The sequence below is a fragment of the Panthera leo genome, chromosome B1 (genome assembly GCF_018350215.1).
Source record: "Panthera leo isolate Ple1 chromosome B1, P.leo_Ple1_pat1.1, whole genome shotgun sequence".
Classification (NCBI taxonomy): domain Eukaryota; kingdom Metazoa; phylum Chordata; class Mammalia; order Carnivora; family Felidae; genus Panthera; species Panthera leo.
In genome coordinates, this window is record NC_056682.1 from 174,565,831 (window position 1) to 174,592,981 (window position 27,151).

Genomic DNA, 27,151 nt, shown 5'->3' on the forward strand with positions numbered 1-27,151 from the left:
AACTGTGTAATCACAAAGATGAACTGGTATAGGAAAGTGCGTAAGAAGCTCTACTAATTTTCCTTTCTTTGTGGTGTTCTGGAATGTATCTGCTAACCTGATGCCTGATCCAGAGTAACCTCAAACTTACAACAGCCCCAGGACCAGGCTAGAGCCATAAAACTTTGGGGTAAGACTTGAAATGTCGCTTGCTAAAACATAGTAAACATCACTGGGTTTAATTAGAGTGAGGCTAGCTTAGGGCCTGTAATAAGTAAATAACAATACATGTGACTCATAAACTGCCAATAAATTAGAACATATGCTAAAATTCCAGAACAAAAGATGCATCATAACACTACAAAATCAAAATTACTTCCATTTTAAGTAAGAATGACAATTTGTAATCTCAGAGGTACTGGAGATTAGGGGGGAAAGCCAACAGGAAACCAAGGTATTCTCATGAACTTCAGAAAATGAGAGATCAGAGATGTTAGGTATATTTGAGAGTGCTTCATGAACAAAACAATTAAATTTGCTATATTTTTACTTCTTTTTATTGCCCTGAGAAATCACCCCCTCTCAAGCATGAAAGTGTTTATTATAAATAAAATATATTATTAAGCTTATGTATATATTTTCACCTGGCTTCCTAGGAAAATGATTTGAGAACTAGATGAAATGAAAAGAAAAAATTAAAGAAAATACAACAAAAAAGGACTTATGAGGGCTCACTAAGAAGATAAAAGAATGCCAAAACAGAGACAGGGAAAATAGAATAGTAGTACATGTAATTGTTTACTGTAATTAGTAACCATCTATTGAAGAGCTATGAAGTACCAAATATTGGATTAGACTCCAAAAATGAAATAATGAAAATATGTACTTTGTAAAGTAATAATATTGGCATCTTATGTTTAGGATGTTCTGGGTTTGATTGGGGCAAGAAATATAAAAATAATTGCAATGCAACATGGTAAATTCTATAATCTAGGAGAACACAATCGAAAGTCAAGTGTGAGAAAAGACTAAAACAGAATAGTAAGCAGTTTGATAGCTGCCATTGTTTTTATTTTTTTCAGTATTTCTTCTCCCTCCTTTTTCTGGTGACAACCCCCCCCCCCCCCCCCCCCCAGCTCCTGCCCTTTTTTCTGGTAAAAACTATTACATGTGATTCTGTGGAGCCATAGGGACATTCCTGTGACCTAGTTCTGGCTCTGTGGAGCCTGGACCAGAGTAGTTTGTTCTAAATATCATGTGATCCAAGTCAAACAAATATGCCTTTTGTGGACTTTTCTTTAAGGAGTATTTGGAAAGATCATCCCTCCACTGTGGTTAGTAAGTTTGAAAGATATAAATGCAGGCTTTCTGGTAGCCAGTTTACAAACCACCGGAACAGAAGAGATAACAAAAGATATAGAATCTGAAGGAGACCCAGGATCTAGCCACCCCTCCCACTTGCAAGTAAAGATAATTCTGAATTATACAGAGGATGTAAAAAATGTTACAATTGGTATATACATTTGAGATACACATTTTATACATTAGAAAAAGAAAAATCATCTTGAATTACAATCTTGAATATTTATAAAGGAATAATAAGATCATAATTTCTTCATGCAAAAGCAGACTTGTCTAACAAATGTTGATTATTTTTGCCTTCTTGATTATCTTAGATGTAAAATAGCTCAGAAACATGGAAGAGAAAAGCAAGTTTATGAGATATTAGATTACAGGACTTCGGAGATGATTCAAACAACATAATGGCTTGTGTTGCATTCTGAGATCATGAATTGGGCAGGAAGACAAAAATACACACAGGAAATGAGGTGGATTAGTGAGTAAGGAAAGAGAATCTAATTTAAAACTGATTGTAAAATTTACTTATTAACAATTTAAGACACTACACATTCACTTATAAGTGTATCTTAATAGACTACAAAATGAAAGAGAATTTATGAAGTGTTTAGCTCACAGCATAAAGCTGCTGGAGTTGACAAGTTCATTTTTAATATTTGATTTGAAAATCATGGGCACAGCAGTAGCAAGTTAAGATGCAAATTAAATTTTTCAGGAAACAGGAGAGATGCACATTTTAATTGAATTTCCCATGAATAAAAGGTTATAAAGTCCCCACTGGAGGGAAAGCATCATTGTTTCACAGCCTGAATTTTACTTTGGTTCGGGAGGAAGTCTTAATGTTCTTCTCTCTCTCTCCCTCTTTTTTTTTTTTTTTTTTGTTCTCCAGTTTGCATTAAGAATGCCCCCTGCTGTCTCAGGGTATTGTCAGAAGAACTAGCAGGACATAAGTTTTATTTTAAAAGCAGTCAGTTAGTGACAAAGGAGGCTAAGTAAATGAGTTCCAAGTGATGGGATAGAAAGTGAATACCTTTGTAAAAGCAGTTCGCTCAAGGACACCGGCCCAGGTAACTGGGCTTGGGTTTGCATAGAAATGCAGTGTGCAAATGTTTTTTTTTTTTTTTTTTTTTTTTTCTGAGAGATCTCAGGGAGCCTAAACTAAACTTTAAATCCCTTGTTTCTTGACCAGCCAAAAGTAACTAGCCTTTTCTCCTGACATACATGCAGCTCTTCACAGCTTCATATTCAACCTTAAGACAAATAAAGAAGGTAAAAAAAAAAAATGCTATTCCCAGTTCTATTAATGTTTTAATGAACTACCATATTCTCTCCATAAAAGACCTAGAGGCTCTTGTGTTACAGGCTCTCATTTGATTTCTGATGCTGTGTCTATTATCACAGTAAACATACAGATGCATAAGTTTGTTAAGAAAAGAGCAGTAGAAGGGGGAAAAAAAGGCATCAGGGATTAAATTTTGAAAAGGAACAGATTGCCATGCTTTTTTATTGATGACAGTGATGAGATTTCAGAGTTAATGTCCCAAAGCAATGTCAACAGAGCAGCCCACAGGATAGGAGACGGGCGTGGGGGTGGGGGGTGGCTTTGGTCCAGGGTGCAGGGCTGTCATGTTGCATCTGTGTGAAGTCAGTCCAGGTCCTTGCAAAGCTGGTCACTACAGTGGCAGCTGGAACAAGAAATAAGTGAGGCTGAGAGACTCTGAAGCAATGCAGAAGAGATGTCTGATACACAGTGACTGATGGAAAATTCAGATCCAAATTCGTAGGTAACCAGTGCGGAGAAATATGCCACGCATTTTGTATATTAACTCCATCTGTTTTTAATTTATTTTTTTGTACCTTTGCACAAACTTGCTCAATTTTTTGTTTGTCCTTGAGGCAAGCAGTGGTCTGCAACTAAAAGTAGACGTATAACACCAAGAAAGGAAAGGAAAGAAAAACACTACTGATAAATACTATAGTGTATATAGTATGTAAAGGGCAGGCAAAATTCAGTGTTGTATATGGTAAACAAAGAGAAAATTTTACATTTTGATATATTTGAGATATTTGGAATTCTCCCCACACAAACTTCTGGCATCAGGAGCTTCCTTCCCCTCTTATAGTCAAGGATATTTAATATACTGAAAATACCTTTCAGCTTTTACCTTTATATTTCTATTTTAGAAACTGAATCATTTTACTACTTGTGAAATATTATTGAAGTTTTTATTATATGTGTATATGAGGATATGAGTATAAAACTTACGGATATAAATAACATATCCACAGGGAAGGAGATTACATAAACTTTATTCCTTACTACTCCGATAAAACATGAAGTTGATGTTTGTATCATTTATTCTAATTGGCCTAGTGCATATCTTAATGTATTACATTAAATAGAAAACCAGTTGCACTTAAATAATGGAACTGTCCTCATTAACAATGATCCAGAGAAGAAATTACATTTCATCAATTAGTTCTGCAGTTATTCCTAGGAAATGTAAGCTATTGCTGTGTGGGATTTTTTGCATATTTAAATATTTATGATTGGTTTATAAATATTTATACTACAATAATTCTGTGGATTAAAAGTAAATGAAAACCTACTATAAATGGATACTAGGATTGACAATTAAGTGAACGGATGGTGGGTGGTAGGTGCCAGGTTTCTTGCTGTTGTAGTAGAAGGTAACAGATAAGCAAGGAGAAAGGCCTAGAGTGATCCATGTAGTACTGTATTAGAGTTGGACACAGTAGAATGAACCTATTTAGCTGAACATAGATTCAAATGGTTACATATGGAAATATGTATAGGTATGTGTCTATACATAGGATAGTATATACACATGTTGTGTCCTTTCTCCCTCAGCTAGAAGCAACTCACTAGCACTGAGCACAACTGGTGACCTATCCTGGTTGCTAAAAGCATTCTCAAGGAAAGGATCCAGGGCTCCTGGAGTTCTTGGAGAAAGGGTTGATAATCACACTGGGGCAGGAATTGTACAAGATGAGACTGGAGCATTTTGTGGTGTCAGAGAGTGTAAGGAAATGCTAATTTCTTTAAAGTTTGTTTAATGTTTATTTTTTTTATTTTGAGAGAGAGAAAGAGAGAGAGAGGGAGAGAGCATGAGTGGGGGAGGGGCAGAGAGAGAGAGAAAGAAAATCCCAAGCAGGCTCCATGCTGCCAGTGTGGAGCCCAATGCAGGGCTTGAACCTGGGAACTGTGAGATCATAATCTGAGCTGAAATCAAGAGTCAGATGCTTAACCGACCTAGCCACCCAGGCACCCAAGGAAATGCTAATTTTTTTTAATAAAAAGCAAAACCTTTGATGGGAGTATGTTAAAGGGACATAGGAGTCAAATGAAAAAGCTTCAAATGGCAAAAGCTGAGCAACAAAACACAGTCGTATTCGATTCTAACCCTAAGTACAAAGTAGGTATCCATGAGTTCCATACTAATATAAATAAATAAGACTATAGTTCCACACTTTAAGTGTTATGGGTTGAATTGTGTCCCCAAAACTTCGTATGGTAAGGTGCTAGCTCCCAATACCTCAGAATTTGACTTTATTTGGGAGTAGAGTCATTGTAAATGTAATTAAGATGAGATTCTACTGGAGTAAGGTGGGCTTCTAATCTAACATGACTAGTGTCCTTTCAAAATCAGGAAAATTGGACAAGACACAAACACAGTGAGAAAACAAAGTGAACATGAAGGAAGACATGTGGACAATAATCATAGAGCAAATTTTCCTTCATCACCCTCAAAGGAGGACACCTTGCTGACTCCTTAATCTTGGACTTTCTTGCCTCCAGAACTTTGAAACATTATATTCCTGATATTTAAGCCAACCAGTTAGTGGTAGTGTGTTACAACAGCCCTAGCAACCTAATACAGTGACTTCCATTCAAAGCGTAAGAGTATGGAAAGAGAAAAAAAGTAACTTTACAGTGGAGAACCCTGACAAACACTGTCTCAGCCAGGTGATGAGGGTTGCCATCAACAGTTTTAAGTCACACTGATCATATTTACCCTTAATATGATGTGATGAAAAGTGCACTTAGTCATCCTCACAAAATCCTATAACCCCACTCTACTCCTAAGAAAAATGTCAGACAAGTCCCAATTAGGGACATTCTACAAAATACCTACGGGCGCCTGGATGGCTAAGTCTGTTGGCGACCAACTTCGGCTCAGGTTATGATCTCACAGCTCCTGAATTCGAGCCTTGCATCGGGCTCTGTGCTGACAGCTCAGAGCCTGGAACCTTCTTCAGATTCTGTGTCCCTCTCTCTGCCCTCCCCTGCTCACATTCTGTCTCTCTCTCTCTCTCTCAAAAGCAAATAAACATTAAAGAAAAAAATTAAAAACAAAAAAAACCCCAAAACCTAACCAGTATTTTCCCAGATTATCAAAGTCATCAAAATCAGGGAAAGTTGGAGGGACTGTCAAAGCCAAGAGGAGCCTGAGCAGACATGATGACTAAATATAATGTGGTGTTCTGAATGGAATCCAAGAACAAAAAAAGGGCATCAGGTTGAAAGTAAGGAAGTTTGAATAACTTATGCACTTTAGTTAATAATATATCAATATGAATTATAACAAGTCTATCATATAAGATGTTGATAATGGGGAAAAGCTGGGTATGGGTTATATAAGAAATCTCTGTATTCTCAACTTTTATATAAATCCAAAACTGTTCAAAAATAAAATGTTTATTTAAAAAATAAATGAAAGAAATGGATCAGTCTCACATCTGGTAACATCCTTAAAATGCATAAAACAAAGTAATGTGAAATACAGGTATATTTTACATGAAATTCAGTTCGCAATAATTCCCAACATGGTTATAAAAGCTAAAATGCACATTAAATAAAAAATAGTGTGATCATAAATTATTGACATAAATTGTTCAGTTCAGTGATGCAGAATGTATATTTCAAGCACAATCTCCAACAGTTTTTTAATGCTTTCAAAACTATACCTAATAAATTGTTTTCCCTGTCAGTTTATGAGGAATCATAATATTCTTTGATGTATTATTCTCAGACAGTCACATAAACAACTTGTGGTTCATTTCAGTTGAACAATTTTTTTTATGTTCTGCAGTAATGACTTAAAGGAGCAGAGTCAAGATTTATCAGTAATCTTTTTATCTTTTGTATGATAAGCAAAATCAAACGTGTCTAGGGATTTGGGGCAGACTTGCTCTGTCATCCCTTTCCTTGTCAATTTCAAGTTATCACTTCTTAAAATGAACAGAAGTCAAGTAGACCATTTGGAAAAACATCTGAGGCAATGAAATACTGAGTCGTGTGTGGCATATTAATTTTCCCAATAGGACAGCACTTCTTTTTTTCTTTCATTTTTAGCTTCTCCTCTATGTGTGGACACATTAAGATCTACTCTTGGGGCACTTGGATGGCTCAGTCGGTTAAGCATCTCCAACTGTTGATTTCAACTCAGGTCGTGATCTCATGGTTCATGAGATCAAGCCCTGCATCAGGCTGCACGCTGATGGTGTGGAGTCTGCTTGGGGTTTTCTCCCTCCTTCTCTCTTTGTCCCTCCCCCGCTTGTGCTTTCTCTCAAAATAAATAAACATTAAAAAAAAAAAAAAAAAGATCTACTCTCTCTTAGCAACTTTCAAGTATATAATATAATCACTATGTTGTACGTTACATCCCCAAACCTTATTTATCTTATAAGTGAAAGTTCATATCCTCTCACCGACATTCTCTCCATTTCCTCCACTGCCAATCCTTGGCAACCACCATTCAACTCTCCATTTCTAAGTTCAGATTTAATCCCCTGCTTTTTTGTAAGTTCATGTTATGTCACTTCAGATTTACAAAAGACCTACATTAGTACCTGTTTTCACTAACTGCAAGAAATATGAAGAGGATTTTTGTTTTTACCAAAAAAAGTGAAAACCAAAACCTGGGTTCAGTATTTGTTTTGCAGGGAGCCACACTGGGGGCTTGGCTGAGCAGTGAGAGGGATCCACCAAGCTCCTTCCTGGGAACCTCACTCAACATCTCAGCATCAAGCCACCATAGCTTTGAACTGTGTCTGTGAGCATCTGTGCTTTATCTCAGTTTATTTTGTGCATCTATTTGCAGGATTTATCTGAAGGTATCAGGAAAGCCTAAGAGAGATTATTTTTTAGGTCTGGTAATGCTCAAAATTTTTCCATATGAATTAATGATAATCACTTCTTCACTTTATGCTGCTTTAGTTTATGAATGTGTCATAAGAATACTCTACATGCAGATGGCAGGGGAAACCTATATAAGTAAGATCATGTAATATTTGTCTTTTGCTGTCTGCCTCATTTCACTTAGCATGATGCCCTCAAGACCCATCTGTGTTGTCACAAATGGCAGGATTTCCTTCTTTTTTAATGCTGAGTCGTATTCCATTATACACAAATGAACACACATACAAAATACACATACACACTACATTTTCTTTATCCATTCAGGTTGCTTTCATGTCTTGGCTATTGTGAACAAGGCTGTAGTGAATGGGGGCGGTACAGATATCTCTTCAAGATAGGGACAATAATTCTCAAAAAGAGATTATAAATACTTTTACTGAAAATTCTGTGGGAATAAATAATTGCCGTCTTCTTCCCACTTTATTCATAATCAGCGTTCTTTTTTTTAAGTTTATTTATTTTGAGAGAGAGAGCGGTGTGAGCAGGGGAGGGGCAGAGAGAGAGAGGAGAGATTGAATCCCAAGTGGGTTCTATGCTGTCAGCACTGAACCCAAAGTGGGGCTGTATCTCACAAACCCTGAGATCATGGCCACCCAGGCGCCCCAGCATTCATTTCTTGTTGATGAATCAACCCAAGTTAAACCAGTGGAAAATGTGTCAATTTGAATGTTTTGGAATAAGAGAGTTATTATAGGAAGTAGACCTTAGACAATTGTTGGAAAATATAGATCCAGAAAAGGGGTTGGATCAGAGGTTGAGTCACCAACCAGTAAATCAGAGAAACTACGTACTACCAGTGATAGATTAGAACCATAAAAGGTGAGCTTGTGGAGAAGCCTATGAGAAGCCATTGCTTCTAAATAGCTATTGAATCAATGAGTCCACAGCCAAGTGCCTGGGGAGAGCCAAGGTCACTGTTGGCCCTGGCCAGGAGTCTGGAGACCTCATTGGATAAAGAGCAAGCACCTAAGTGAATGCCTGTCACCATATATGATTGGGAACAGACCTTCAGAGAATAATAGATGCTGCTTTATTTCTGCATTCCAAGTGCACATATGTCATTTTGATGAACTCTAATTTGAAAGAATATAAGGAAATATAGCTCCTAGCCTAATGAAGTTCACTACAGTAAATGTCATATGTATACTCTGTCCTTGTAAAAAATCAGATAAAGCTATGAAGTGTGTCTGTGCTTAAAATCTTAGTTTACTTATGTTCAGGATAATAGAACACATCTTTGGCTTTTTTTTTTAAAGGTTTTGGATTCTAGTTAGTTAACATACAGTGTTATATTAGTTTCAGGTGTACCATATAGTAATTCAACAATTCCATACATTACCCTGTGCTCATTATGACAAGTGCAGTCCTTAATCTTCATCATCTATTTAACCCTTCCCCCCACCCCCTTTCCCTGTGGTAACCATCAGTTTGTTCTTTATAATTAAGAGTCTGGTTTTTTTTGTCTCTTTGTCTCTTATTTTTTTTCCTTTTGCTTATTTGTTTTGTTTCTTAAATTCCATATATGAGTGGAATCATATGGTATTTGTCTTACTCTGACTTATTTTGCTTAGTATTGTACTCTCTAGCTCCATCCATGTTGTTTCAAATAGCAAGATTTTATTCTTTTTATGGCTTAATAATATTCCATTATATATATAAATATATAAAACTTCTTATCCATTCATCTATCAATGGATACTTGAGCTATTTCCATATCTTGGACATTGAAAATAATGCTGCTATAAACATAAAGGTGCACGTATCCCTTTTAATTAGTGTTCTTGTATTCTCTGGGTAAACACTCAGTAGTATGATTGATTGTTGGATCATAAGGTAGTTCTATTTTCAATTTTTTGAGGAATCTCCCTACTGTTTTCCAGAGTGGCTGCACCAATTTGCATTCCCACCAACAGTGTAAGAGCTTTCCCCTTTCTCCACATCTTTGTCAGTACCTCTTGTTTCTTGTGTTGTTGATTTTAGCCATGCTGACAGGTGCGAGGTAATATATCATTGTAGTTTCGATTTGCATTTTCCTGATGATAAGTGACGATGAGCATCTTTTCATGTGTCTGTTGGCCAATCAGCTATCTTCTTTGGACAAAGATGGCACAAAGAAATCAGATGTTCCATGCTCATGGATTGGAAGGACAAATATAGTTAAAATGTCTATATTACCTGAAGCAATCTACACATTTAATGCAATCTCTATCAAAACACCAATAGCATTTTTCACAGAACTAGAACGAACAATCCTAAAATTTGTGTGGAACTACAAAAGACCCCAAACTGCCAAAGAAAACTTGAAAAAGAAATGCAAAGCATCATATTCTGGATTTCGAGTCATATTACAAAGCTATAGTAATCAAAGCAATATGGTCCTGGCAAAAAAATAGACACATAGATCAATGAAATAGAATAGAAAATCCAGAAATAAACCCGTAGTTATATGGTCAATTACTTTTTGACAAAGCAGTAAAGAATATCCTGTGGAAAAAAGAGAGTCTCTTCAACAAATGGTGTTGGGAAAACCAGACAGCAACATGCAGAAGAATGAAACTAGACCATTTTCTTATACCATACACAAAAATAAGCTCAAAATGGACTAAAGGCCTAAATGCGAGGCAATAAAAATCCTAGAAAAGAACACAGGTAGTAATTTTCCTGACATTGGCTATAGCCAACTTCTTTCTAGGTACGTCTCCTGGGGCAAGGAAGACAAAATAAAAAATAAATTATTAGGACTACATCAAAATAAAAAGCTTCTTGTTGGAATGAGCACTGGGTTTTATACGTAAGTGATGAATCACTAAATTCTATTCCTGAAACCATTACTACAGTATATGTTAACTAACTTGGATTTAAATTTAAATAAATAAATAAAGTTAGTAAATAAAAAAAATAAAAATAAATAAAAAGCTTCTGCAAAGTGAAGGAAACAATCAACAAAACTAAAAGGCAAACTATGGAATGGGAGAAGATATTTGAAAATGACATATCTGATTAAATATACATCCAAAATATATGCAAACTATATACACAAAATATGCAGTATATAAATATATAAAAATATCAACACTCAAAAAACAAATAATCCAATTTTAAAATGGGCAGAACACATAAACAGACATCTTTGGCCTTTTAAGTACCAGAATGCATCCTCTTTTAGACAACTGAATGGACCTAGATAATGTTATGTTTAGTGAGGACCATACACGTTGAGATCTCACAATACTGCCGTTTCATGAATGTTCTCATCAAAAAGGTAAGAAAGAAAATAAGAAACACTACTGGAGCTGCTATGACCATGTGAATGTCTGAGTGAAATCAGCAGATATACCTGTGGGCAAAATACTATTATGTAGTGGAAATGTCTATGGATAGATCAGAGGACACGAAGGCAAATTAGTAGCCTGCAGTTAGAAGTGGAGGGCCGAGGAAGTCCCAGAACACAAACTGGTATCGTCAGAGACAACATCAACAGTGTGTAAACGCTATGACTATGTTGATCATCATAGACTTCAGATAGGCTGTGACTGCAGCTTAGCTCCTTTGCTTCCTGGTTACTGGACCCTGATCAGTCCTGCTAAGCCTTACTTTTTTCATTCTAGAATTATATAAAACTTGCCAAAAGAGAAACTATCTCAAAAGTTGTTATTAAGAAGAATAATAAATGTTTGTAAAAACCCAGCACACAATGTCCAGCGCGGAGTAAGTCCTCCATAAACATAAGCTCAGTGCAGGCAGGAATTTTTATCTGCTTTGTTCATTAGTAAATCCTCAGCATCAGGCACTTAGCCTTTAAGATAATTAATTAATTAATGGCGTCTGCTTGTATTGCTGTTTTGTATTTGTTGTGAATGTGAGGTGATGAGGTGGACAATATTCCTAAGAACAGATATCACATTTTTTTAAATCTTCAACCCACCTAGGTGTTTAAAGGAGTTTAGAGGAGATAGATTTGCTGTTGGATTTTCGATATAACGGGGTCTCTACATTCTGAGTGGAGTCAGTCTTTTTTTTAACATTCTTATTCCTCAAGAGCACTCCCCACCAAAAACCCTTCACATGAATGCTCTCTTAAAGGCTTGTGGTGGTCACTTTAGATTTTTACTTCTGACCTCGGGCACTGTAGCATCTCTTTGCTGAACAAAATGCTGTTATTTCCCAGCTCTCAGAAGCTATTTTATAACACTTGCAGTCATGTGTCATGCTGCCTTCTTTTTTTTCCTGTTAGCTCCTAGGAATAGCAAATGCCATCGTTGTTTCATGTTACCCTTGCAATATCTTGCATATAAAGTGGGGACAGAGTGTGCCATTCTAAAGCCTACAGCCACTTCTACAGTCTGGGGTGAATGTCAACATCCTCCCTTTGCCCTTATAGGGAGTGGCGAACTGAAAATGCACATGATTCTGATAGAGCTGTTGCTGTGTATGTAATCACGCAAAAGGCTCTGCTTAGTTTGAGTTGAGTTAGTCTTTGCAGACATTTTTCTGCTTTTAAGATACATGGATTCTCTCTGGTAAGGACAAGTAGTGAGGGTGAAATTAAAAGCTGAGAGAAAAATGAATTCACCCCAAAGAGAGATTCAAGCCCCAAGTTGTTCCAAGTAATATGGAAATAAGCCAGCACCTGAGAAAGATGTGACTCAGAAGAACTTGAATCAAAGAGAACAGCCAATACATTAGAGAAAGAACATTATCAGAGAGCCAATTTTTAACCTTTTCTTTTCTACATTACAGTTTCCTTCCGTTTAAGACAAACTCCCTGGTCAAACTGCCTGTTACTAAAGCCTGAATTAATCACTTATTAGTTACATGTCTTTGGGGAGTTCATATATCCTCTCAATGCTTCAGTATTTTATCTAGAAAATGGGGATAACGGCTGTGTCATAGGATTGGTAGGATAATTAAGTGACTACACACACACACACACACACACACACACACACACACACACTAGTGTCTCGTCCTAGCAAGTGCTGACTATGAGGTTGTTATTATTACCAGCAATGTGGTTATCCCCAAGAGCTAATAAATTCTTAAACATGAGAGCATTGCTCTAGCTGTGTTTAGGCACCTTCGTCCATGTTTTGGGGTGAAGCATGCTCAGGAATAAGAAAGTAGTGAGAGACAGCTGGAGGTATTCTGTAAGGGAGAAAAAGCAGTGACAAGCAAGACAGGGTGGCTTTTGAGGACACATAAGGAGTGATCTCAAAAAAACTTGGGAAGAGAATTAGACTTTCTAGAATTAGACTCCTATATTCAGTATGGGAGTTCACATATTGTTGTATGTATATTTAAAGTAACAAATACACTAGAGGCCTAGAGAACTTTGGACACTAAGGTTTTATTATTTTAATTAAGATTTATTTATGTCACAAACATTATTTATTGATCACCTGTGTGAGCCTGACACTTTAGTAAGTGTTGCACATACAGCTAGAACTTAGCTTTGTGGGGGAGAAACATAATGAGCAAGTAAACAGATATATACAAGATATTTACAAATCATGATAAGGTCAGTGAAAGTGCATAATGATAGAGAGTAATTTCTGAGTACATATTAAGGTTATCAGGAAAGGATTTTCCTTTTTTTTTTTAACTTTTGTTCATTTTTGAGAGGGGGAGGGGCAGGCAGAGGGGGACAGAGGATCCAAAGTAGGCTCCACTTTGACAGCAGAGAGCCCAATGCAGGGCTCAAACTCAGAAACCATGAGATCATGACCTGAGCCAAAGTCAGATGCTTAACCGACTAAGCCACCAGGTGCCCCTATCAGGAAAGGATTTTCTGGAAGGAAAAAAAAAAGACTTTAGCTGAAATGTAAAATATGTAAAAGAGAAAGTCAATAAAAAGCCAAGAAAATAGTTAACCAGGCAGAAGGAATAGCAGTGCAAGTTCCTGAAGCACAAGAAAAGCTCGATTTCAGGATACAGAAAGGAAGCCAGTCTGGTTGGAATTCGGTGTGGCAGGAAGGGTGGTAGGAGATGATGCAGCCAAGAAAGACAGAATCCAAGTCAGATTCAACCTGGAATATAAGGGTAAGGATTGTGGATTGTGTTCTAAAATAAAGAGAAATCATTCATAGGTTTTAAGTGGGGAAATGAAATAATAGGCTTTATGATGTAAAAATACTGTAGATGAATTTTACATATTTCTACAGCAAATCTCTCCACCTTTGCCTTCGATCAAGATGTCAAGTTTTCCTCTCTAGCGGATTTTTCCAAGCAACACACAGATACACTGATTTTTTTCCCCTTCCATCTTTAAAAAACAAACAAAAAAACTATCAACCCTTCTTCCTACTTTAGTTATCATCTTATTTCCCTCATTTACTTTACATTATAAAGAAGGAAAATGACTGAATGGGAGAATATATTTGCAAATAATATATCTGCTAAAGGGTTAGTATCCAAAATATATTTTAAAAAAACTTATGTAACTCAACACCAAGAAAAACAAAATCCCACTAAATTATGGGCAGAAGACATGAACAGACATTTCTCCAAAGACAGAGATGGCCAACAGACACATGAAAAGATGTTCAACATCACTTATCATTAGGGAAATACAAATGCAAACTATAATGAGATATATCACCTCACAACAGTCAAATGGCTAAAATAAAAAAAATACAAGAAATACATGTTGGTGGTGATGTGGAGAAAAAGGAACAATCTGTCATTGTTGGTGGGAATGCAAACTGGTGCAGCCACTGTGGAAAATATTAGGGAGGTTCCTCATAAAGTTAAAAATATAAATACCATATGATCTAATAATTCCACTACTGGATATTTAACCAAAGAATATGAAAACACTAATTTGAGAAGATACATGCACCCCTATGTTTATAGCAGCATTATTTACAATAGCCAAATTATGGAAGCAGCCCAAGTGTCCATTGACAGATCAATGATAAAGAAGATGTGGTATATATACATATATATGTGTGTGTACACACACACACACAGGAATATTACTCAGCCATAAAAAAGAATGAAATCTTGCCATTTGTAATATCATTGATGGATCTAGAGGATATAATGCTAAATGAAATAAGTCAGAGAAAAAAAAATACCATAGGGTTTCACTTACATGTAGAATTTAAGAAACAAAACAAAGAAAGAAGAGACAAACCAAAAAACACTCTTAATTATAGAGAACAAACTGATGGTTACCAGAGGGAAGGTGGGTGGGGATGAAATAGGTGATGGGAATTAAGATTGCCCTTTTCATGATAAGCACTGAGTAATGAATTGCTGAATCAGTATATTGTATGCATGAAACTAATGTAACACTGTATGTTAACATGATAACTATACTAGAATTAAAATTAAAAAGAAAATGACTTGAAAGTTGTCTGTACTCTCTGCAGTTTAGCTACTTCCATTCTCTCTCTCTTTTTTAACTGAATCATGCATCACTGACACACAATGTTATATTGGTTTCAGGTGTATAACATAATGATCCAACAATTCTAGGAGTGCCTGGGTGGCTCAGTAAGTTAAGCATTTGGCATTTGATTTCAGTTCAGGTCACGATCTCATGGTTCCGGAGATTTTGCCCCATCGGGCTCTGTGCTCTGTCAGTATAGAGCCCGCTTGGATTCTCTCTCTCTTCCTCTCTCTCTGCCCCTCCCCTATTCTTTCTCTCTCAAAATAAATAAGCTTAAAAAAATAATGACACAACAATTCTATACATTACTCAGTGCTCACTATGTTAAGTATAATCACCATACAACATTATTGCAATATTATTGACTATATTCTTTATGCTGTACTTTCCATTCCTGTGACTTATTTTAGAACTGATAGTTTATACCTCTTAGTCCCCTTCACTCACCTTCTCTCAATCTCAATCTGAGTAGATTTTCAACTGCACCACTCTGCTCTTTGTCATGGTCGTCAATGACATCACTGAAGCTACTTTGTCTGTTCTCAGGCTTTGTCTCAGTTGACGTATTAGCATCCTTTGCCATTGTTTATGCCATCTCCTTCTAGAAACCTCTTCATCATTGGCTCCCAGGATACCACACTCTCCTGGTATCCCTCCCACTTTTCTGGATCTTCAGCCACTTTTGATGGTTCCTTCTCATTCTCTAAATGTTGGCATCTCCTGTACCGTTTCTGTGTTCTATATAGAGAATATATTCTCTATTCTGTTCTATATATTCTACTTTTTCTATTCAACACTCATTTCATTATTTGATCCATTCTCATGGTTTTTAAATATCATCTGTACTCTGAGGTCTCTCACATTTATATCTCCATCTTGGACCTCTAACCCTGAACTTCAGACCCTCATATATAACTGTCTACTTCACAACTGTGATGTCTAATAGGCATCTGAAACTTAATATGTTACAAACATTGCTCCTGCTGTCCATCTCCCTCAAAAGAAACAGCTCCATTTCTATCAGTGTTAGCCTCATTATTTCAGTTGTGTGAGCCAAAAACTCGAGGTCATTTTTTGATACCTTTTCTCTTTCTTCATCCAATTTATTGGCAAAATATATTCACGGTTTCACTAGTTATTACCTACACTGCTACTACCCTAAAAAAATCACCATCATCTCTTTCTTGCCTGCTTACAACTAGCTCCTAACAGATATCTCTAGTTTTGTTTGTGTCCTCCTAAATATATTCCAAATACAGCAGCCACAGTAGTATTTTTTAAACAAAACTCATGTCATATCAATCCTCTCGTGACTTTAGTGGCTTCAGTGGCTTCCCTGAGCACTAAAAAGCCAAAGTTCTTTGTTTTCCTGTAAGTTAGAATGCCATGCATGATCTGACCTTTTTGGAAATCTCTAAACACGTGTTCCTCATTTACTTTTCTCCAACCATTATGAGTCCCTTGCAGTTTTTCAAATATTCCAGGCAATGTTTATACTTCAAGGGCTTTGTACCTGCTCTTTGCACTGAGTGGACAGTTCTTCACATAGACATTCTCATGGATAGTTCACTAGCTTGATACAGACAGTTATCAGTCAGAAAACATTAAGAATATAAAATGAAATGTCTTGATGAAAGACATTAAGCCTTTTAACAGAGAATATTCAATGTAGAATTGGTGAAGCAGGTGTTGAAGGACAGGAACAGCCAAAGGCAACAGTAAGGTTAACACTAGATATAAAGGCAGGAGGCAGCTAATACCTCTACAACTAGAAGAAACAAATGCAAGGGCGCAGAGTTCTCAGAATCTAATAGCTCAAGGGAGTGGACATGGAGTCAAGGCTCAGACATCTGAAGAGGGGACACAGATCAGTTGGCTTGGGGACCTTGGGAGTTCAGAGGAGTCCTATAAGGCTTGGTCTTGTATCTCAGAGGAAGAACTGTTGCCTATCTGCATCGATGCCTCAGAGGATCGATCCAATGAAGTACCTGGAGAACTGAGACCTGGTTCTCTGAGATGGGAGCTCTCAGGAATCAGAATGAGACTGATTCTAAAAGTGCCAATAAAAGTTAAGGACTGGAATCAACTATTTCTTCCAGGGTGAAAGGGCCATTTCTAGAGTGATGCTGACAGGAACAGAAAGCAAATAGGAAAAAAAGAAATCCCCCTTTCCTACTGCCACATTTCAGTCTCTTCCTAGTGAACTCTACTGGAAGAAATGGTAAGAAACCAGCTGACAATGGAAAAAATATAGCTTGCAGAGTCCCAAACATCATATGCAGCATATAGAATCAGAATCACTTATTTCTGGACTCTGTGGAATGTCTGATTCAGTGGACCTCAAATAAACACCAAAAATCTATGTTTTTAAGGCATCCAATTGAAGTTCAGCTAGATTTGGAAAACACCGATCGGGCAAACATTTCGTTTTGTAATGAGGAAACTGAGCAAGAGAAACGGGTCTTATGGTCTGTGATGTTTATTTTATGTGTCAGTCTCACCGGGCTATGGGGTTCCCAGATATTTCTGGATGTTTCTGTGAGGATGTTTTGGGATGAGTTTAATATTGAAATTGGTAGCCTGAGTGAAGCAGACGGGCCTCAGCAATGTGGACGTGCCATGTCCAATCAGTTGTTCTATTCAGGCCCAGATATAAAAGAAAGGCTGACCTCTCCTCAAATAAGAGGAAAATCCTCCTTCCTGAGTGCCTTTGAGCGGGCACATTGGCTTTTTCCTGCCTTTAAACCATAACTGAAACAACAGCTCTTCCTGAGTCTCAAGCCTGAAGGGTTTGGGACTAAATCTATACCATTGGCTCTCCTAGTTGTTGGTTCTTTATACTTGGACTATAGTCTGGACTTTATACTTGGACTATAGTCTGTAACTCTGACATTCTGACTAAATGCAATATATAATATATTAATTATTAATTAATAATAAGTAAATATTAATTAATATTAAATATTTATTAGATATTAATGCTAATAATATTAAATATTAATTATTAATATAATATATATTAAATATATAATATATGTATGAAGACCTAATAAGAATACTATCCTAAAAATTTGCCACCAACAGTCACTGCTTGCTTAGCATGGAGCATTTGGTCTTCCATTATTGGTTTATTGACCCACTGAATATAAACTCTGTGTTTCACATTAGCTTGAATGAAAACATAATCACATATATTAGATCATAGTGATTCATTGCATTTTTTTCCCAAATATTTAGGAGATGGCCAATAAGGTAACACAAAACCTAGCTCTTAACCCAATGATGTCTATCAAGTTGCTAAGGATCTTGAAGAGAAAGGTAATAGTAAACTCCTAAACTATGGGAATGATGTAAAGCTTTAAATGTAGCTGACAGCAAAGGGGAAAAATGGATTAAACATAATCTGCAGGGAGGTGGGGTGGGAATTTATTCAGAACGAACAATGTAGGATTCAATATGAAGAAAAGTCCCATATGAATGTAGTATTAAATGAAGAAAAAAAATCCAGTAAGATATGAGCAACCTTAGACCAGGAAGTGACTGTCCTTTTCCATGTGTCTGTGGAAAAGCTTCTCTTTCTGAAGTTTTGTTGGGGAATAATAGCATTTCTTCTGTATAAACCACATGTCATAAATCTATATGATTTATTTTTTTAAATACCCAGACCATTAATCAAAGAAACAAAATCGATGCTAATGAAAGCCATTCTAAATTTATCCTGTCCTCCATACATAGCATACTTACTAAACTATAAAGTCTAGCATACCAATGGAGAATAATTAGAACAGCTATATTTTAAAGTTAAGGTACAAATCTAGGAATATCTGTTTAGTTATTTTCCTGATTGCTTCTCTTCTCCCAAAGGTATTATATATCTGATTCTTTCTCTTTCCCTTGAGTATATTAAAAATATTAACTATTTTTATTAAACTTATTATTTCTTAAAAAAATGGGGATGCTTCTCAGTGTTATAAACCTTTGGGAATTTTTCTTTGAGTTTCATACACTATTGTTATTCTACTGACAACAATAAGCAGAAAAACACATGCACAGGACTTTGCATGACATCTGCTGGTTAAGAGTGTACATGATACAAATGTTCATTTTTTTTTTTTTCCAAATACATCAGTGGATAACTTCCCCAAGGCTACCCATGTAAGGACAATTCTCACAGGACTGGGAGGCTCCCTTTCACCCAAAGTGTCCCATAGACACATTCTTTATTTTTTTTTAAGTTTCTTTCTTTCTTTCTTTCTTTTTTTTAGAGGGAGAGAGCATAAGCAGGGAGGGAACAGAGAGAGAGAGAGAGAAAGAGAGAGCGAAATCCCAAGAAGGTCTGTACTGGCAGAGCCCAAAGAGGCTCAATCTCAAGAACTGTGAGATCATGACCTGTGCTGAAATCAAGAGTTGAATGCTTAACTGACTAAGCCACCTAGGCACCCCCACCTAGATCCAGTCTTTATACCACAGTTTCATTTTACACAAATAAATATTAATAAATAAGGAAAGAGAGTTTGGGACATCCTAATGGCACTTCTTATCTCATTATTTTCTGAACACTATGGCATTTCTTCTGAAATATTAGCCTATCTAACTGGCAAATGAAGCTGGCTTAAAAGTTAGTGAATGACCTGGGTACCTGGGTGGCTCAGTCGGTCAACTGTCTGATTTTGGCTCAGGTCATGATTTCATGGCTGGTGGATTTGAGCCCCACATCAGGCTCTGTGCTGACAGCTTAGAGCCTGGAAGCTGCTCCAGATTCTGTATCTGCCCCCGCCCCCGCCCCTTCCCCGCTCGCACTCTGTCTCTCTGTATCTTAAAAATAAATAAGCATTAAAAAAATTTTAAATAAAAAAAGTTAGTGAATGAGTGAATGCAGGCAGTGAGTTCTAGTAACACAGGAATGTGGGAGGGTTGACAACTTGTAAGAGATCAACAGTGATCTGTAGCCCTCATCAGCCCAACGTGTTTAACATTACCTTTCATTTTACTACTAGAAGATTATATCTTCCCTCTATTAATATGTAAATAATATAATGGATACATTTGCAACATAATTTGAATTATTTTTATGCTGGTAACTCTCCATTTGCCTCAGATCCAGTCCCTGAACTCTGCAGTCCCAGGTTATGATCACAGCAGGCTGTATCAGTCAGGCTCCCTTGCTGTCTGGCTTCTTAGTCTGGCCAATGGGAGGCACCAGCATGAGAACAGGTGACAGGAGGAGGTAGATTATCATGGTCTTTTTCCTTACTGCCTCCCTGCTTGGGTTCTGGGTCTTTGGCAGGAGCTGCGTCTCTCCTTGAGCATAGCTCCTTATCCAAAGCCTCTTCCTTTAGGATTCAGGAACTTGTCATTGTTAGTTCTGAGTTCCCTCACCATCCTTGGTTATGCCCGTAGCTTTAATCATGCCTCTTTAAGTAGTGGCTTCAATAATGGCTGTTTATTTAAACCTTATCTTTATTTGCCCGGACCTTGAATAATCTCTTTTTAAAAGAGACCCACTTTACATAAAGGGGAAGAAGCATAAGAAGGATAAGAGGAATATAAGAAGGAAGAAGGGCAATAAAAGGTCAAGAGGCTACAAAGGTGGACACAATACTGATTTTATTTGGCCATGGGCTTTCCCAAAATGGTGACATTTGGTTATGTGAAAGTCTCTACCCTTCAAATTAATGTTCTGTGCCTGGAATAATTTTTGTGTATTGCTCTATTAGCACTTAAGCTCCATGAGAGCCTGGTAGTTTTGGGGGTTTTTTGTTGTTGCTTTTTGATTGTTTTGTCTACTAGTAACCAACTGTCTAGAGCTGAGCTCATAGTAGCTCATCAGTATGTATTTATTAAATTGAAGAAGTAACTATTATTTTTTGAATGCATAAATTAATAGATGGATGGATGGATGAATAATCACTGACTGACTCTCTATTTTCTTCAAATGGCCTGCATATCCTTGGATACTATCCTACTTCTTGAGGACACAGTGGTATATCCTAAGGTCGTGCTTAAGAAAAACAGGGGACTCTGAAGAAATGAGCTGTAATAAGCAAGGGTTCTACGTAAATACATTTAACCTAGTAAATACATTATACAGCAATAAAACAATAAATTAAACTTCCTGGTTACTGCAAAGATTAAAAACATGCTTATTTATTAATTACAATGGAAAGTTTTATGAAGATAATTGAATCTCCTGTCTTTTGGTTAAGTTACTTCTCTATGTTTCTATTCATGTATTTAACAGGATGCAGCAGAATATAATGGTTATGAACAGTGATGTGCTAATAAGTGTTTAACACAGTCTCTCCAAGAGCAAAACATGAAAGCCAATTTATTCCATTTACTGATTTCTGTAGTGTGAATACTGCCACTAAACTCTTACTTTTACATTGCTGCCATAGCAATTTCTTTCCCATACTGCATCTCATTGACCCTACTTTTGTTTTTACTTCTCTTTCTTTGACTACAGGTGGGAAAGATTCTTCACCTTTAAAGATTCACACAATTAGATAATTTGCCTGGATAAACTAGGATAATCTCCCCAGTGTCCTTAACTTTAATGACATCTACAAATTCCACTTTGCCATGTAAAGTAATGCATTTACAAATTTCAGGGATTAGGATATGGACAACTTTGGGAGACCATTATTCCGTCTAAAACACCCATCATAGCCAGATTCAAGTTACCAATTGGTTCACAAAATTCCTGGTAATCTAACAATGAGCTTGTAAACCAAAAAGAACTAGTTTTTGCTATCAGAACTTTATTATCAGAGCATGAGTTCTAGAGTCAAATGCCTGGATTTGAATCTTGATCCTGCAGTATACCAACTATGTAACTGAGCAAGTTACTTCTACATATCTCAATCCCTATCTGCATAATTACAATAAAAAGATAGTATTTCATTGCATATTTGTGAGAATTTATAACAACAAATATAATACATGTAAAGTATGTAATTAGAAAATTTAAGTACAGTACTTGATATATGTTAACTATTATTGTTATATTTGTATAATTTTTTTTCGTTTCATCATTGAGATTAAGAGAATAAATATTCCTTATTGCAGTATACTAAAATAGTAAAGCCCCATATATATAGTGATCAAAAAATTGGAGACTCAAAGCACTTGTTTTCTTCCCAAAGAACATGTAATTTATGTTCATAATAATTATTCTAAAATTTATCAAGAGGCTCATGGACCTTCTGAAATTTCAAAGAAAGATGCAATCAATTTGGTAGTGTTGAGTTCCTTCTACTTTATACTAGACAAGTTCTTGGATGCACCGTTATTAAAATTTTCTAGTAACTTCACTATCAAGACTCAAGAAGAAAAAAGGACCCTAAAGTAGACAGTAAAATTAGAGTAAAATGGTAGTTTAGCTAGTTTCTTCCTTGGAAGAAAGAACTAGTTCAATATACTAGAGTTTATTCCTCTCAGTTTAGACATGGTGAAATAGGAGGGAGAGGCTGAAGGAGGCAGGGAAGAATACTCTTCCAGGTTCTACGAAATTCTGACAAAACATTATCTTGAGCAAAAGCTAAATTACAACATTCTGCATATTTGACAAGAGGTCAGGGAAATCACCCTCTGTTTCTTGCAAGACTTCTGACTAAATAAAGTTTCCTTAAGGATTTTCCTCAAATATCCAAAATATTTTGTGTCTTTGGAGCCATCACAAGACTTCCAGATGGGGTAAAATTCATTCATTTATTTAATTGTTTAACAAGTACATATTATGAAGATGCAGAAATTATTCATTAAAAAAGCCCGAATAGGACAAGGGATGTATGAGGCTCAGATGGAATATGCAAATGTGCTTATATTCCAGCTGGATCCTAAATCTATTTGACCTAAATGTGGAGAGTGGTTTCTCAGTTACCCAAGGTCATGGAGCGGCATTTATTCTCTGTTCATTCCATGTGACAGATATAGAAATATGTGGGAGAGCTCCCTCTCTCTCTGCCCCTTCCCCACTCATGCTCTGTCTCTCTCTCTCTCTCTCTCTCTCTCTCTCTCTGTCAAAAATAAATAAACATTAAAAAAAGGGGGGGGGGGCGTCTGGGTGGTTCAGTCAGTTGAGCATCTGACTTTAGCTCAGGTCATGATCTTGCAGTCCATGAGTTTGAGCCCCGCATCTGGTTCTGTGCTGATAGCTCAGAGCCTGGAGCCTGCTTCGGATTCTGTGTCTCACTCTCTCTCTCCCCATCCACTACTTGTGCTCTGTCTCTCTCTCCCAAAAATAAATAAACATAAAAAAAAATAAATAAATATGTGGGAGAGGCATCCCTGATGCCTTAAAGTTTATGATTGACGTGGGAAACGTATGAAAAATGTACTCTTGGGAGATCTAAGTCATGTTAAAGGAAAAGTCCGATAATCATAAAATTTGAAAGATCCGGTCAACTTCATTCAGTGATTCATGAATTGAGAAGCATCCAGTCTAGAAAATTAAAAAGAGCTGCCGAGGGTTGTATAAAGTGAGAGAATGTTATAGTGCAATGTGAGAAAGAACCAGGAAGTTATAGTGGTCATTTGCTGATTGGTTAAAGGAAGGTCACTTTCCTCATATGGCACTCACATGGAGGACTTGGAGTAGGTCAGGTAACCTGTGCTGAGCAGGCAAGCCTAGGCCTTCCTTTTTTGGGGAGAGCAGAACATAGAAATTTAACTAATTTCCTCTGGTCTGTGATGTAGGGCTTAGCATAAGTGACTCTATCTTGAGTCCAGTCTGGACACTAATAGTGATAACAAATAAGTGGTCCAAAAAGTCACAAAGTGGCATAGGATTAAATGGAGAAACAGGTGATAGAAACAAGTATGAGTTCAGAGGAGATCGCTGTGGTTGGAAAAGCCATAAAGGAGGGAAGATTTGAAAAATAGGTCGGAAGGGAAGAGTTTATTTTAGGTAGAGATGACTAGCATGTGCCACAGACCAATGCTGTATGTGACATGTTTGCAGGACAGTGAGGAGAACAATTGGATGACCTCTCCTTTTATTAAGAATTTTCCCCTTTCAACCCAGTTTAATAGATTTTCATTTCAATTGTCTCAACCATACTTTCCAACTTTTCTTCTGGAAAAAAAAACATCAGAAATAGTTATAAAAACCAGCCATAGTTTTTATTTTTCTCATGTCACTTTCTTGATATGGCCTCTACTAAAATATGTTATTATTATTTTTAAATTTCTATCTTCTATGAACAGTGTAAGATAAAGAAACCCTAATTCTAACTTCCTGCTCAGATTTTTAGGAATGCCAAATGTCACAGAACAATCCAGTCTGCTGGCGGGAGGTTTCCATGTAAAAAACCTAGCTGTATCACTGTTCTATTTCCTTTTAGTCCCTTTGTCTTGTTTAATGTCATTTCAGTGTAAAAAACAAGTATCTTAAAAACAATATTTATTAAAGAGACTGTTTTCCATTGGATATTCTTTCCTGCTTTGTCAAAGATTAGTTGGCCATGCTTTTGTGGGTCTAATTCTGGGGTTTCTATTCTATTCCATTGGTCTGTGTGTCTGTTTTTGTGCCAATACCATGCTGTCTTGATGATTACAGCTTTGTAGTAGAGGCTAAAGTCCGGGATTGTGATGCCTCCCGCTTTGGTCTTCTTCTTCAAAATTACTTTAGCTATTCAGGGTCTTTTGTAGTTCCATACAAATTTTAGGATTGCTTGCTTGTTCTAACTTCAAGAAGAATGCTGGTGCAATTTTGATTGGGATTGCATTGAATGTGTAGATTGCTTTGGGTAGTATTGACATTTTAATAATATTTATTCTTCCAATCCATGAGCATGGGATATTTTTCCATTTCTTTATATCTTCTTCAATTTCCTTCATAAGCTTTCTATAGTTTTCAGCATACAGATCTTTTACATCTTTGGTTAGGTTTATTCCTAAGTATGTTATGCTTCTTGGTGCAATTGTGAATGGGATCAGTTTCTTTATTTGTCTTTCTGTTGCTTCATTATTAGTGTATAAGAATGCAACTGATTTCTGTACATTGATTTTATATCCTGCAACTTTGCTGAATTCATGTATCAGTTCTAGCAGACTTTTGGTGGAGTCTATCAGGTTTTCCATGTATAATATCATGTCATCTGCAAAAAGTGAAAGCTTGACCTCATCTTTGCCAATTTTGATGTCTTTGTTTTCCTTTTGTTGTCTGATTGCTGATGCTAGCACTTCCAACACTATGTTAAACAACAGCGGTGAGAGTGGACATCCCTGTCGTGCTCCTGATCTCAGGGGGAAAGCTCTCAGTTTTTCCCCATTGAGGATGATATTAGCTGTGGGCTTTTCATAAATGGCTTTTATGATTTTTAAGTATGTTCCTTCTATCCTGACTTTCTCGAGGGTTTTTATTAAGAAAGGATGCTGAATTTTGTCAAATGCTCTGCTAGGAATTTACCCAAGGGATACAGGAGTGCTGATGCATAGGGGCACTTGTATCTCAATGTTTATAGTAGCACTTTCAACAATAGCCAAATTATGGAAAGAGCCTAAATATCCATCAACTGATGAATGGATAAAGAAATTGTGGTTTATATACATAATGGAATACTACGTGGCAATGAGAAAGAATGAAATATGGCCTTTTGTAGCAACGTGGATGGAACTGGAGAGTGTTATGCTAAGTGAAATAAGTCATACAGAGAAAGACAGATATCATATGTTCTCACTCCTATGTAGATCCTGAGAAACTTAACAGAAGACCATGGGGAAGGGGAAGGAAAAAAAAAAAAAAGATTAGAGAGGGAGGGAGCCAAAACCTATGAGACTCTTAAAAACTGAGAACAAACTGAGGGTTGATGGGGGGTGGGAGGGAGGGGAGGGTGGGTGAGGAGTACTGAGGCGGGCACCTGTTGGGATGAGCACTGGGTGTTGTATGGAAACCAATTTGACAATAACTTTTATATTAAAAATATTTAAATAAAGAGGGTTTAAAGTATTTATTACTGTGTCTCTGAGTTTTTCATCAGTTTTATATCTATAATTATACTTTCCAGAACTCATTCTAGATTGAACCTAATATATGTCTCAGCATAACATAACTGATAATGGTAAATATATCAGATTAATCAGTTTACCCAACAACCTTAATTTCCAAGGCAAAGATTGTGATTCTTCTCCCATGTAGTAAAGAGGTCCTTCCTTTCTTCTCTCCCTGATTCTTTGTTGTTTTTATTGTTGTTATTTGAGTATAGTTGACACACAGTGTTACCTTATGTTTCAAGTGTACAATACGGTGAATGGACAAATTTATAGGTTATGCTCTGCTCACCACAAGCGTAGCTACCATCTGTCACCATACAACATTATTACAGTACCATTGACTGTATTCCTCATGCTGTGCCATTCTTTTAAAGTTTATTTAGTTTGAGAGAGAGAGTGCATGAGAATAGGGGAAGGGCAGAGAAAGAAGGGGAGACAGAGAACATCAAGCAGGCTCCATACTGTCATTGCAGAACCTGATGCAGGGCTCGAACTCAGGGAGATCATGACCTGAGTTAAAATCAAGAGTTGAACGCTTAACCGCTTAACTGACTGAGCCACCCAGGTGCCCCAATGCTGTGCCTTTTATACCTCATGACATTTCATTCCATAACCTAGGATCCTGTACCTCCCAGGATCCCTTTTTTCCACCCATTTTTTCCATCCTTCCCTGCCCCTCTGGTAACCATCAGTTTTTTCTCTGTATTTGTAGGTCTGATTCTACTTTTTATTTTTTTTATTCATTTTTTTTAGGTTCCACATATAAATGAAATCATATGCTATTTGTTTTTCTCAGTCTGACTTATTTCACTTAGTGTAATACCCGCTAGGTCCATCCATGTTGTCTCAAATGGCAACATCTCATCCTTTTTTATGGCTGCATAATATTCCTCTGTGTGTGTGTGTGTGTGTGTGTGTGTGTGTGTGTGTTCCATATCTTTATCCATTTGTCTATTGATGGACACTTGGGTTGCTTCCATATCTTGGCTATTGTAAATAATGCTGCAGTAAACATAGAGATGCATATATCTTTTCAAATTAATGATTTTATTTGGGTAAATACCGAGTAATGAAATAACTAGATCACACAGTATTGATATTTTTAATTTTTTGAGGAAACACCATACTCTTTTCCACAGTGGCTCCACCCATATACATTCTAACCAACAGTGTATGAGGGCTTCTTTTTCTCAACATTCTTG

General features: G+C 36.7%; 1 long non-coding RNA gene across 1 annotated transcript; it reads right to left on the reverse strand.

Annotated features, from left to right (window-relative positions):
• Nucleotides 1-2,824: 2,824 nt before the first annotated feature.
• LOC122217182 lies at nt 2,825-9,551 on the reverse strand. Its single transcript, XR_006201333.1, has 2 exons — nt 9,514-9,551; nt 2,825-3,023 (listed from the first exon to the last, which is right to left on the reverse strand). It is a non-coding gene; the product is annotated as an uncharacterized LOC122217182 (long non-coding RNA).
• Between the last annotated feature and the right edge of the window lie 17,600 nt (nt 9,552-27,151).